The 13,769-nt window shown below is 31.9% G+C and overlaps 1 protein-coding gene and 1 long non-coding RNA gene across 2 annotated transcripts in view; one reads left to right on the top strand and one right to left on the bottom strand.

Moving 5' to 3' along the window:
• The window catches only part of LOC126265592 (uncharacterized), a 213,553-nt gene that overhangs the window by 20,327 nt on the left and 179,457 nt on the right, over nucleotides 1-13,769 (top strand). The gene's annotated exons all lie outside the window — the stretch shown is intronic.
• On the bottom strand, nucleotides 6,498-7,628 carry LOC126265593 (uncharacterized). The gene is made up of 2 exons (XR_007548090.1): nucleotides 7,452-7,628; nucleotides 6,498-7,043 (listed from the first exon to the last, which is right to left on the bottom strand). It is a non-coding gene; the product is annotated as an uncharacterized LOC126265593 (long non-coding RNA).

Genomic DNA, 13,769 nt, shown 5'->3' with positions numbered 1-13,769 from the left:
TTTATCGAAACTTGTCCAATTATTTATGGGCTTAAATCTCTATATAATTCTAATATGATTTATTTCCGAATTGGCATTTAAATTTCATTGAAAATGCGTTCTTAATAATTTCGAAATAAGGATGATCGATAATATTAATGTTAATCGAAACTTGTCCCATAATTCATGGGCTTAAAGCTCGATTTCATTTTAATATGACTTATTCCTGAATTCAATTTAATAGTAAATTTAAAATAAGGATTAAAACAATAAATATAATAAAATAATTTAATTAAAATTTAAAGCAATATTAAAATGTTCAATAAAATTAAAGTTTATCGATACTTGTCCAATACTTTATGGACTGTCTCTATCTATTTTTAATATGCTGTGTTTCGAAATTCACATTTAATTTTTATTACTTGACAATAAATAAAAGTATTAAAAATATTTATAATAAAACAGCCTAATTAAATTTTAAACCTATAATAAAGTGTTCTATAAAATTAATAATTATGGGCTTCAATTTGGATGTTATTTTACGTATGATATGATTTTGAAAAATAATTAAGACTATTTGAAAAATAATGAATATAATAAAACAAGTTAATTAATATTTGAAGTAAAATTGAAATGTTCAATAAAATTAATATTTATGGAAAGTTGTCCATTAATTTATGGGCTTCAATCTCGTTTATTTCCCCTTTCACGCCCCATTCAGCCAACCTAAAAACTTCATTAACTACTCAAACATAAGCGAATTCCATCACGGTGAATAGACCTGGTTTTCACACGTTATTGAGCCCTTCGTTTTCACAACGATATGCTCTAATTAGAGGCGATTAACTCAACAAAGATCCAATCGAAAATTAAATATTGACCTGCACAAGTCGTCGCATTTGTTACACATGAACTTGTCCATGGAAAAAGGGACAAAAGGTGCTGAATTAATAAAACGGGGCCGGATTAAGACGTGCAAGGTCACAATTATAACTCCGTGGGTTGAATAAATATTTTCGGGTGCCTGAGCACCCCGTTCTGTGTTTGGTGTGTGTGTTTATGGATTTTTCCCGCTGAAATCGCGTTACAAATGGTACACGTAAGCTCCTTAACAAATAATTTCGTAATTAATTTATGCCGTGGCTCCAAATCCAAACTCAAATTTGCCTCCAGGTCCAATTAACAGGGCTGGATCGTTTCTATTGCTGAATTACTCTGTATTAAATTGTTTCAGCCTTATTAAATTATTGTCGGTGCTTAATTAAATCTTAATTCTTTTGCCAATGTTCAATGACGTATTTTATTCGTTGTTTTGCTTCCTGCTAAAGTTAATACCTGACTACAAATGGTAATTGTGATGAACGCTTTGAGTGTTTCGATGGGATATAAAAATAAAAATCTCCCCCATTAAATTGAAACGAGACTACACTTTTTACGTTCCGTCTGATTTTTCCAGTTTTAACATCCCCTAAAAGACCAATATTTAGTTATTTACTATTGTTCCTTGGACTGCTTCAGCACAAGAATACTGAAGAGGTTGTGTAAGTGAAAATTGAGAAGAACAAACTGGTTGGCAACTGGACACAATTATCTCGACACTCCATTATCTCAACGTGAAAATCCATATTTGCTCAGGTATCTTATTACTGGTGCTGACAAAAACAAGTAACACTGGCTGAGAATAAAAGAAAGAATAATACCTTTAGCAAACAATCAACGGCCATTGATGAAAATTTTATTTTCTTACAACATTCGTGCTCTTATAATTGCTAGAACAGACAATAAGAAACAAGTGCTTCGTTCATGGAGGATAAATAAATATTTAAACTGTAATCTCCTGCAGAACTGAAATTCGAATAGTTTTTGCCCAGGAAGGGGATTTATTTAACTAAATACTCACACAAAACAGTATTACGAATATATAATTTACATGTATTGATCCCATAATATGGCAAAATAATCAGATTGTGTCAGTTTTGGGTTCATGTCCAGTTTGCCGGTCCATCGGACCCATTATCGCCGTTATTAATCGATAATTCTGGGGCGTATCCGTTAATCTATTTGCATTTCGGTGGGCACATCGCGGGGGGGACACTCCGTATTCCGGGAGTCCGGGGTCCCGTGTTTGCTGTTGACAAAGTGTCACTGCTACAACACCACCATCTAGTCAGATTTAGAAGGCAAACAGCGCGGCGTAAATTGCGCCCAAGACACTCCCCGACACAAAGCAACAATTTCATTGGGATCATCCCGATGATACAATAAACATTCGATCAATAATCGCACTGATTAAATACATTATTTCAGATTTTTGTGCATTACAGTGTGGAAATATTGAAAACCTTATTCTATAAATAAATAAATAAATAAATAAATAAATAATCCCAATAGCAGGACAAAATTATAAAAATATATATAAATCAAATAATTTATTTGAGGCGCATTCACCACATTTACAAATTATATGGCGCATCCACCACAATTGAAAATTTATATATTAATTTGAGGTGCATCCACCACAATTACAATTTCTGCGGGTGCATCCACCATAATTGAAAATTCAAAAATAGTCTGAATTTTTGGAAGAAATATGATAATAAATATATCATAATAATAAGTAGTAAATTATTTAATTTTTAACAAGTTTTACTATGTGATTTAAACACCTGTTACATAATCATGAGCATCCACCATTATTAACAATTTATTTAATAATAAAAAGCTTTGTTTATTTAATATTTAAATTTAATTATTTAATAAAAAACATAGTTAATAATAAGTTGTTAGTTTGGAGTGATTTCGTTGGTGTCGATAAATTTAAAGAGTAATTATACAGGGTGGAATAAATTACAAGGCATGTCCATTACCGCCAACAAAGGCCCATTCAGGGGCAGAATTTTGAAAAGGGTTTTTGAGGTGGATGTTTTAATGATTTTGAACATGTCACGCGGTCCGATAATTCAACATGCCTCCGGAGTCATAAAAACGTCCCACGGGATGCGATTAATTAAACTGGGAAAAACTTAAATGACGTTTTAATCACTCGAGAGCGGATTTCGTGAGACCGTTGCGTTGCAGCGTTGGACCTCATTAACATTCAATAACGGAACCGCCACCTAAGTTTTTTATCCAAATTGCTTTATAAATATTTTAATAGTTTCCCAACTGGAACAAAAACCTATTTTTTGAAACGTTAACTCGTTAATATTTTTTTTCCATATTTTCTACGCCACTGAATATTTTTTAAAACTATTAAACTTTTTACCTACCATACTCCATTCAAACTAGGTGTGCAGTTCAAATGAATATTTTGTTAATTTTTATCAAAAAATTATATTTGAATATCTGAAAATACGGCCTTGTTGAAAATTACGTGTACTGTGTGTGAATACCGTATGACTATTGTTGACTTTGCACCGTACCTTATGTGAATAGACTATAAAATTATCATTTTTCAGACTTGCCATTAGTTTAAACGCTTATATATCATTCAATTTTATAAATATTCAAGTTTTTAGACCAAATTATAATATTATGTACAAAAGTATGTTTAATTTTATTTATTATTACATACTTCTTTACGTAAATAAAAGAAAGTAATTACATATTACCAACCTAAAACCATTATTTATCATTTACATAAACTCTATACGTAAAAATAATATATATCGTCAAATAAACATCTCCAACTTACTTTTTTGTATTCTAAAGGTCCTCCAGAATTTCTTGTTTGTTATATTTCTGTAACCTTTGGTTGAATCATGTTCAAATTTGGTATGTATTATTCTGTAATAAGCTTTATGTATATTAATAGAATAACATATATTCTGAGGAGTGATTCTATTTTTGACTTCCTATTTTCTACGCCACTGAATATTTTTTAAAACTGTTAAACTTTTTACCCACTATACTCCATTCAAACTAGGTGTGCAGTTCAAATGCATATTTTGTTAATGTTTATCTAAAAATTATATTTGAATATCTTTAGTTTTAAATACGGTCTTGTTGAAAATTACGTGTACTGTGTGTGAATACCATATGACTATTGTTGACTTTGCACCGTACCTTATGTGAATAGACTATAAAATTATCATTTTTCAGACTTGCCATTAGTTTAAACGCTTATATATCATTCAATTTTATAAATATTCAAGTTTTTAGACCTAATTATAATATTATGTACAAAAGTATGTTTAATTTTATTTATTATTACATACTTCTTTACGTAAATAAAAGAAAGTAATTACATATTACCAACTTAAAACCATTATTTATCATTTACATAAACTCTATACGTGAAAATAATATATATCGTCAAAATAAACATCTCCAACTTACTTTTTTGTATTCTGAAGGTCCTCCAGAATTACTTGTTTGTTATATTTCTGTAACCTTTGGTTGAATCATGTTCAAATTATGTATATTAATAGAGTAACATAGATTCTGAGGAGTGATTCTATTTTTGACTTCCTATTTTCTACGCCACTGAATATTTTTTAAAACTGTTAAACTTTTTACCTACTATACTCCATTCAAACTAGATGCGCAGTTCAAGTGAATATTTTGTTAATATTAAATGGTGGTCTTGACTAATTTTGATCATTACAGCCCTTTTTTAGATATTTTTAATGTTTGAAGAAACATTAAATAAAAAAATTCAATTTTTGTTCAGATTCCCATTTTGACTCTAGTTTTTGTGTCTTTTATATGTTTATGTGTGTAAATAGTCCAATAAAAGAGTTTTTTAAACGGTGCGCAATAGAAAAAAGTAATTTTCGGCGTATCAGGTCGGCCATAAAATATTCAATGAAAGCCGGATCGTGCGAACATTATTTGAACGTTCCAATTTGAGAAAGTAATGGAAATATCGAGCAGTAAACAATTTGCTAGTGTGGCGTGGCATATTTAATAAAACAGAATAACACACACGTTCCGTTTGTGGTACGTATCCATATCCATTCCCAGGTTCTCGCATTTAGATTTTTTTTTTACGGTGGCGGGCCCCGACGAAAAAATATTAAAGTATCAAATATGAATGAAAATGTCAGGAACGATTACTTCACGTATTATTACTTTCCGACTGAACCACTGCACTGCACTTTTATCCATATAAAATAGAGAGTTCTTTATAAATATTAAAGTCTCCTTTCCCTTTTTTTACTGACATGTCGAAGTTTTGATATTTCCAAATTCCTTAAAGCTTTTTCTCCATTTCTCTTTCAAATATGAATTCGTTTTTGTATTATTTATTTGTACTATACAGGGTGAGAATGGTCTTTTTCACTATTTTGTGTTGATTGGGTGAGAGTATCTTAAGATATTTAGACTCAAATGTAGATTTTGACTAAAACATTTTATACTGGTTTTTAATTTTATAAAGTTGGAATACTTTTTTTAAGCTTAACACTTCCAACATTTAGTTTATTAGTGTATATTGGAGCCTTCAATATTATCAAAATTATCTTCATGTTGAGGTTAAAGTGGGTAAAATTGTATGTTAAACAGGCCCCAATAAAACAACAAGTTAAATAACAGAATCGAGAATAAATTAGTGTCTAGAAAAGAAAGTGAGTTTCGTTCGCGTGTTGTTTGTAGTTTAGTGTGTTAGCCAATTAGTTAAGTTAATTAGGGTGGCGCACTCGCACGCTTATTATACAAACTCATAAAGGGCAATCAGTGAGCGGAATGGAGCCGGAGCGTAGTCGGGCCGTCTCTTTTTAATGCAAATCGACGGTCTTTTCCTCCCAAACTGGAACTGGAACTGCCGCCAGACACGCGATCCGGCCCGAAATGAGCAGGAACGGCACAAATGGCGAAATGTGTTTCTGATGTGTCGCGTTCCGGGTTCCGGGTATTTATCCGGACAACAGGTGTCCGAGGGGCCATTATCATATTTTTCGCATTACGGGATCAACTCTGACGTGTTTGTCTTTTGCTGCATCCGAATGCAGCCATACCTATTATGGTATAATACATTTTTTAGGTCAACTCAAATTCTCCTGGATGTTGTTGTTGTTGTTGTTGTTGTTGTTGTACATGTTGCAGATGCACACATACACGAAACAGAGGCCAATTACAGGTACAACAACAATGTTTGATTAAATTAAACTAATTTATTTGCAAATGAAGTTAATTGACTGTGTAATAAAAACAAGTAAGGGAGGTATAACTAGAATTATTAGGTTGTTTCACCAGGATTCAGGAAGTTGTAATAAGTCACACTGACAGTAGACCATCAAATAGTAACCATAACCTTCTTTTGGATCAATTTATATTACAGGAATCATTGATACTATTGTAAATTTTGACATATAATGTCGTAATATGTATTACAAATATTTGTTAATTTGAGGCGTATCCACCGTATTTCCAAAATCTGTGGGTGCATTCACCCCATTTATTTGCAAATGAAGTTAACTGACTGTGTGATAAAAACAAGTAAAGGAGGTATAACTAGAATTATTAGGTTGAGAAGAAACTTACTGTCTTTTTAACCTTAAAAATAAAATACACAAATCTCAGCTTAAATATAACTTTATTTTGTATTCTGGTACATTTTGTCGATTTGTTGGCAGTATTTTACCATCGTAACTGTTTCACTAGGATTACGGAAGTTGTAATTAGTCACACCGACAGTAGACCACCAAATAGTAACCATAACCTTCTTTTGGAGCAATTTATATTACAGGAATTCATGAAATTATTGTAAATTTGGACATATAATGTCATAATATGTATTAAAAGTATTTGCCAATTTGAGGCGCATCCACCATATTTCCAAAACATGTGGTTGCATCCACCCCATTTATTTGCAAAGGAACTTAATTGACTATGTGATAAAAACAAGTAAGGGAGGTCTAAATAGAATTATTAGGTATGAAGAAACTTATTGTCTTTTTAACCTTAAAAACAAAATGCACAAATCTCAGCTCTCAGCTTTGTTATGTATTCTGGTACATTTTGTCGATTTGTTGGCAGTACTTTACCATCGTAACTGTTTCACTAGAATTCAGGAAGTTGTAATAATTCACACCGACAGTAGACCACCAAATAGTAACCATAACCTTCTTTTGGAGCAATTTATATTACAGGAATCATTGATACTATTGTAAATTTTGACATATAATGTCGTAATATGTATTACAAATATTTGTTAATTTGAGGCGTATCCACCATATTTCCAAAATCTGTGGGTGCATCCACCCCATTTATTTGCAAATGAAGTTAACTGACTGTGTGATAAAAACAAGTAAAGGAGGTATAACTAGAATTATTAGGTTGAGAAGAAACTTACTGTCTTTTTAACCTTAAAAATAAAATACACAAATCTCAGCTTAAATATAACTTTATTTTGTATTCTGGTACATTTTGTCGATTTGTTGGCAGTACTTTACCATCGTAACTGTTTCACCAGGATTCAGGAAGTTGTAATAAGTCACACTGACAGTAGACCACCAAATAGTAACCATAACCTTCTTTTGGATCAATTTATATTACAGGAATCATTGATACTATTGTAAATTTTGACATATAATGTCGAAATATGTATTACAAATATTTGTTAATTTGAGGCGTATCCACTATATTTCCAAAATCTGTGGGTGCATCCACCCCATTTATTTGCAAATGAAGTTAACTGACTGTGTGATAAAAACAAGTAAGGGAGGTATAACTAGAATTATTAGGATGTGAAGAAACTTACTGTCTTTTTAACGTTAAAAATAAAATGCATAAATCTCAGCTTAAATATAATTTTATTATATATTCTGGTACATTTTGTCGATTTGTTGAGAGTACTTTATCATCGTAACTGCTTCACTAGAATTCAGAAAGTTGAGTCACACCGACAGTAGACCATCAAATAGTAACCATAACCTTCTTTTGGAGCAATTTATATTACAGGAATCCATGATACTATTGTAAATTTGGACATATAATGTCATAATATGTAATAAAAGTATTTGTTAATTTGAGGCGCATCCACCATATTTTCAAATTCTATGGATGCGTTCACCATAATTGAAAATTTAGAGTTGGTTCACTTAAGGCGCATTCACCATATTTTCAAACTATGTGGATACATCCACCATATTTTCAAATTCTATGTGTGCATCCACCATATTTTCAAATTCTATGGGTGCATCCACCATATTTTCAAATTCTAAGGGCGCATCCATCATAATTGATCATGCTGCAGAATTTTTAGAACCACCATCATGCTGTACGTTTGTTAGTATTGAAGAGGGACAAGAAAATTGTACCAATGTACAATGACACCTCTCTTCCACATCAACAGATTGACAAATTTGACCGAATACTCATGACTAAAGGACTAAACAAGAAAAAACGCAGTAACTTCCTTGACAATCCAATAATTAGGTAATTTAGTGTCGTCGTGGTTTCGAAATGAAATGCGTGACTTAAAAGTGCGGTTCAGCTTTGACTCGTCCTCAATTTGCGGTCCCTTCCCCATTACAAGTGGAACCATTTAAATTCATTATTTCACGTGGGAACGCCGACTCGTGTCGGCCTCACTTTCAATTGTTAATTACGTGAATCAGGAATTATGGTGGCACGCAGCAATCGTTAATCGTCGCGTTCCTTTTATTAAATCACTCGAATCTCCGAAAAATAGGGGTGGCAATTTGGTTAATTGCACACACATCGATTTGGTGGTGGTGCCACAATTCAAAATCGATTCTGGCACAAGCGAAACGGAAAACGGACAAGTTGCCAAGAGGAAATTTCGATCGGATCGTGTCGGATGGTTTTGGGTGCGGCAATTACGTGTGAGCTGATTAGAAACGACAAAGCGGCTTCTTAAGACATCTCCCTTGAGGTGTCTGGACCAGGTGACACCTTGAGCACCCACGCGGCGACTTTTCACCCGGATTAATTACCGCGTGGGTGGATTTTACGTTTCGAATACTGTAAATACGTATAGGTGGAATAATTGAAAAACTTTCCTGCGCCCGACGTCAAAAGCCCCTTTGCTGCGAACACTTTGTTCCTGCGTAATTTGTTTCCATAAAGAAACTACTTCTCCGGAGCCTCGTCGATATTTATATCGGGTTGTTATTACGCGAAAGGAGACGGGGATATTTAATATTTACATTTGCAAACACAATCCGGCGTCTGGCAGGCAGGAAGTTGCCTGAGTTGAAGTAAATTACAAAGGAGTGTCGGTGCCATTATTGTCTTGTCTTCCATTGACAGTTCGGGCGTCTGGATAAGAAGGCGATCCCTTCAAAAACTGCCTATCCATCCGTTTATTATTTGTTATCGATCACTAAAACGTTTCGACACGGTGAGGTAAGGAGTGCAATGGATCCCCGGTCGGCAGTTAATTTTCGTCACATTCCGTAAAAAGCGATAAAACAGAGGAGGCAGACGGCTTTATGTCAATGTTGCCTCCGAAATATATCGCCGACCGCAGCCCGCAGCCCCGTGCCCGTACTGCCGCACCGGTAACTTGGTTTTTATGGTCAAACTTTCCTAATAATTGATTACTTACGCCGACCCGGCCGGAATATTTACATCCCCCTTTTTATATAGGTAAATACTGCTTGAGATAACAGTTCCTCCCTTTTTCGTTCCTTAATCAGATGCCGTTTTTAATTCGTTTTTACACTTTTTTAACCGACTTTCGAACAAACTTAACGTAAATATCTTTCTTATAAATAAGAAAATGCGGTGCGAACGAAATATATGGGGTGGTATTACCGTTTGTTACTTTCCTCGTACCACTATAAATTTTTCGTTTTATTATCTTTGGCAATAAGAAAATCTCGTATGATAAATAATGGTTTTAAATGTTTTTACATTACTAATACGTGATTACTTATTTTTGTGTCTCATAAAATATACTGAAAAGCTGAATCGATGGTAATTTAACACGTTGCAGTGTGGACTTGCCTAAATAATTTTATAGATAAAGCATCCAATTTTCATTAATTCGTATCATAATTGGATTTCTTTTAAAATTAAGTTACATATAACTGTTTAAGTTAATAATAGCTTCTCATAATTATGACATTTTATAAAGTGTGATAAATCCTGAACTAAGCAGCTCATAGACAAGTTTAATACACTAAATTATTCATAAATATTTTCTTAATACGTTATATTAACATATAAACAATTAGATACAACTTAAAGTTAATAATCGCATATATGTTCCACATTTGTACCTTTATATTTTTAATTGATTTTAAAGTGTTATAACACATCTTGTAAGTAACATATAGTTTAGATTAATACATCAAATTAAAGATAAATATTTTCTTTATGTGTTCATCTGTATTAAATATTTATAAATATAAAATTGTAAAATTTATTGTAACTAATGTAGGACCGTATTTATTAAAATTAAAGCTTTGAATAGCCAAAAGTTTTTGTATTCACTTCAATCAAGTTCAAGTTTTAGATTATGACAGTCCTAAGTATTTTAAACAATTCTAAATAGAGTTGTTAATACAACTTAAAGTCGATATTCGCATATATGTTCCACATTTGTACCTTTATATTTTTAATTGATTTTAAAGTGTTATAATACATCTTGTAAGTAACATATAGTATAGCTTAATACATCAAATTAAAGATAAATATTTTCTTTATATGTTCATCTGTATTAAATATTTATAAATATATAACCGTAAAATTTATTGTAACTAATATAGGATCGTAGGATTTATTAAAATTAAAGCTTTAAATAGGCAAAAGTTTTTGTAACTATTTCAATCAAGTTCAATTTTTTTAAGTGGTTTTAAAGTGTTATAATATATCTTGTAAATAACATATAGTAGAGTTTATTTTATCTTCTTAATGACTTCATCTGTAGAAAATAATAATGAATAAAAAAATGTAAAATTTATGCTTGCTGATGTAATTAAAAGTTATGCTTTATTTCTGATTGGCTTCAATTTGTTATTACACATATTGTAAGTAACATATAACAATTTAATAGTTTAATACATGAAATTAAAGATAAATGATTGGAGAAAATAATAATATATAAATAATTTGCTCATTTAGATTACAATTTAGTTGAGTTTGAACTATAATTTATGCATACATGATGGTCTCAAATGTGGTGTTCTATCCCATAGTGCGTTGTATTAATGGGAGTTAATAGAAAGACGCCCTCTTGAACACATCCCATTATTTAACATAACAAATGAGTACAATTAACCTGTTCATAAAAGGGGTGAAATATAACAATCTTTTAGAGGCGTTAACTTTACACGTCTCCTCATCCACGTATTAATTATTAGGCCACCGAATTTCGGTTAACATGTTTGAACGCGGTGGATAAATTAGAAGAGCAATCGAACGGTAAAAGGAACCAATTTGGCGTAAAGGATTTCGAAATCGTAAACACGGACTAATAAATAATTTGTAATGTTTCCCTTTCCCGGGTTTGTGAGCAGTTTCCTGAAGAAACATATTTCACACCACATTCTAAGTATATTTGTATGTTGGTAAGTTCACTTATTTTTCATATGCGGAATTTATATTTCCCAAACGGCCCCGCATAAATTTTAACTAGAGTCTCTCCTTGCAAATTGCTCGGGAGTCGGCCGGGACGCAGTCTACGTGGAATACGCGAATTCCTCCGATTGAGAGATAACTTTTGAATAACACCTTTCGGACGACGTCACGATTTATTTTTAATTCCGCCCTCATAAATCTTTAATTGTGAGTCCGCAGAACAACTTCCATCGTTCCTTTGTTACAACGGTTTTCTTTACGGCGACCGGAGGAAAGTTTCCGGTGCCCTTCGCCCAATTTGTTAATTAACAGGCCTAATTTTGACCCTCCACGCAAATAAACTCGAGGCCCCATTTGAAATCGTATATTATAATTGAAATTAAAGAGGCGTTGCAGGATTGGTAACGGGCGAACGCGCCGTATCGTATATCAATGTTTAATTTAACCGCTTTCACATGAAATATTAGACGCGAACACCTATTTTACACCACCTGTGTGTTTTAATGGCGGATTCGGCGGAAGGTAAACCATGATAAATGTACCTTTTTTCCGTGTTGCACGTTCATTACTTTAATTATCGATTGTTTACTCGGATGCGAATTTTCAGCTGATTTTTTCCCGTTTCAGGTGAGTGATTTGAAACATGTGCGTATACAAGGGGCTTCTAAAATAAGTGGTCAACATTTTGGTATGTAAATTAAATAGGTAAGATAAAGTACTTTTGATTAGTTTAATAAACATAAATTCCAATAATGAAAAACACTTTCTTTTGGCATTAAAACTGAAATATCTCAAAAACGGACGTGTTAAGCAAAATTAATCAAGAACACCTTTTTTCTAAATTGTACAAAGAATATAAAAAGTTTAATAGTTTTAAAAAATATTCAGTGGCGTAGAAAATAGGAAGACAAAAATAGAATCACTTCCCACAAACTATGTTACTGTATTAATATAAATAAAGTTTATTACAGTATAATACATACCAAATTTAAACATGATTGATCCAAAGGTTACAGAAATATGACAAACAATGAATTGTAAATGATAAATAATGGTTTTAGGTTGGTAATATGTAATTACTTTCTTTTATTTACATAAAAAAGTATGTAATAATAAATAAAATTAAACACACTTTTGTACATAATATTATAATTTGGTCTAAAAACTTGAATATTTATAAAATTGAATGATATATAAGCGTTTAAACTAATAACATGTCTGAAAAAAGATAATTTTATAGTCTATTCACATAAGGTACGGAACGAAGTCAACAATAGTCATACGCCATTCACGCACAGTATACGTAATTTTCGACAAGGCCGATTTAAAACTAAAAATATTCAAGTGTAATTTTTTGATAAATAATAACAAAATATTCATTTGAATTGCACACCTATTTTGAATGGAGTATAGTAAGTAAAAAGGTTAATAGTTTTAAAAAATATTCAGTGGCGTATAAAATAGGAAACCCTTGTATACACCATATATACAGGGTGTTTCAATATTAAGGTAAAATATTTGGTTAAATAAGTCTCCCAAGGTGACAAAATGTGAAGAAAAAAACAAGTTATTATTAATATTATGCTCATATGTCGATATGTAATCAGCCGAATAGGAAAATTAATTTAAACACAAAAGAGCTGACGTCGAACAAACAAAATGAACGTGTCGTCAAATGACACTATTAATTATTATTATTTTTTTTAATTTTTGCTTACAAAAGAAGCAATAATATGCTGTTTTGTGCTGTGGCACAGATGATGGAATATTAATCAACGAACATTTCGTTGTCGAAATAATTGTTTCCAGTTGTAAATTTTTGACCACTGTTATTCGTTATTTTAATTAAGTGCTCACCACAAAATGCACAAAACAATAATTAAAATCACAAATGAACGTGTTAACTATTGAAGTTTATATTGTCTACATTTGCCCATTGTAATAATTGTAAACACATGCATATTTAATTCTGACCGAATTGTTATTTTATACTTAATTAACGGAAACGTTTGTAATCGTTCCTCATTCCCAGTTTTGGTGATTTATGTTTTTATAAACGATGATGTTCGATGTTTACATAAATTATTTCGAATCGTTTTATTCGACCATCGTAAAATGGACCGAGGCCGTTTCCTTTTGTTTATTGACTCGGAAAAAATAACATAACGCGTAAACTATAAACTGAAATGGGAATATTAAGGAGGAAGACGCCCGCCGCCCTTCCCTCACAGATCTGACCAAATTTCCATAAACATGCCAAATTTCACCAATAAATCATTTTATGGTTGCGAATGTGAAAT

Source organism: Aethina tumida, chromosome 5 (assembly GCF_024364675.1).
Source record: "Aethina tumida isolate Nest 87 chromosome 5, icAetTumi1.1, whole genome shotgun sequence".
NCBI lineage: Eukaryota > Metazoa > Arthropoda > Insecta > Coleoptera > Nitidulidae > Aethina > Aethina tumida.
The sequence above is the reverse complement of the archived record's forward strand: the minus strand, read 5'-3'. Positions and strand labels throughout refer to the sequence as shown.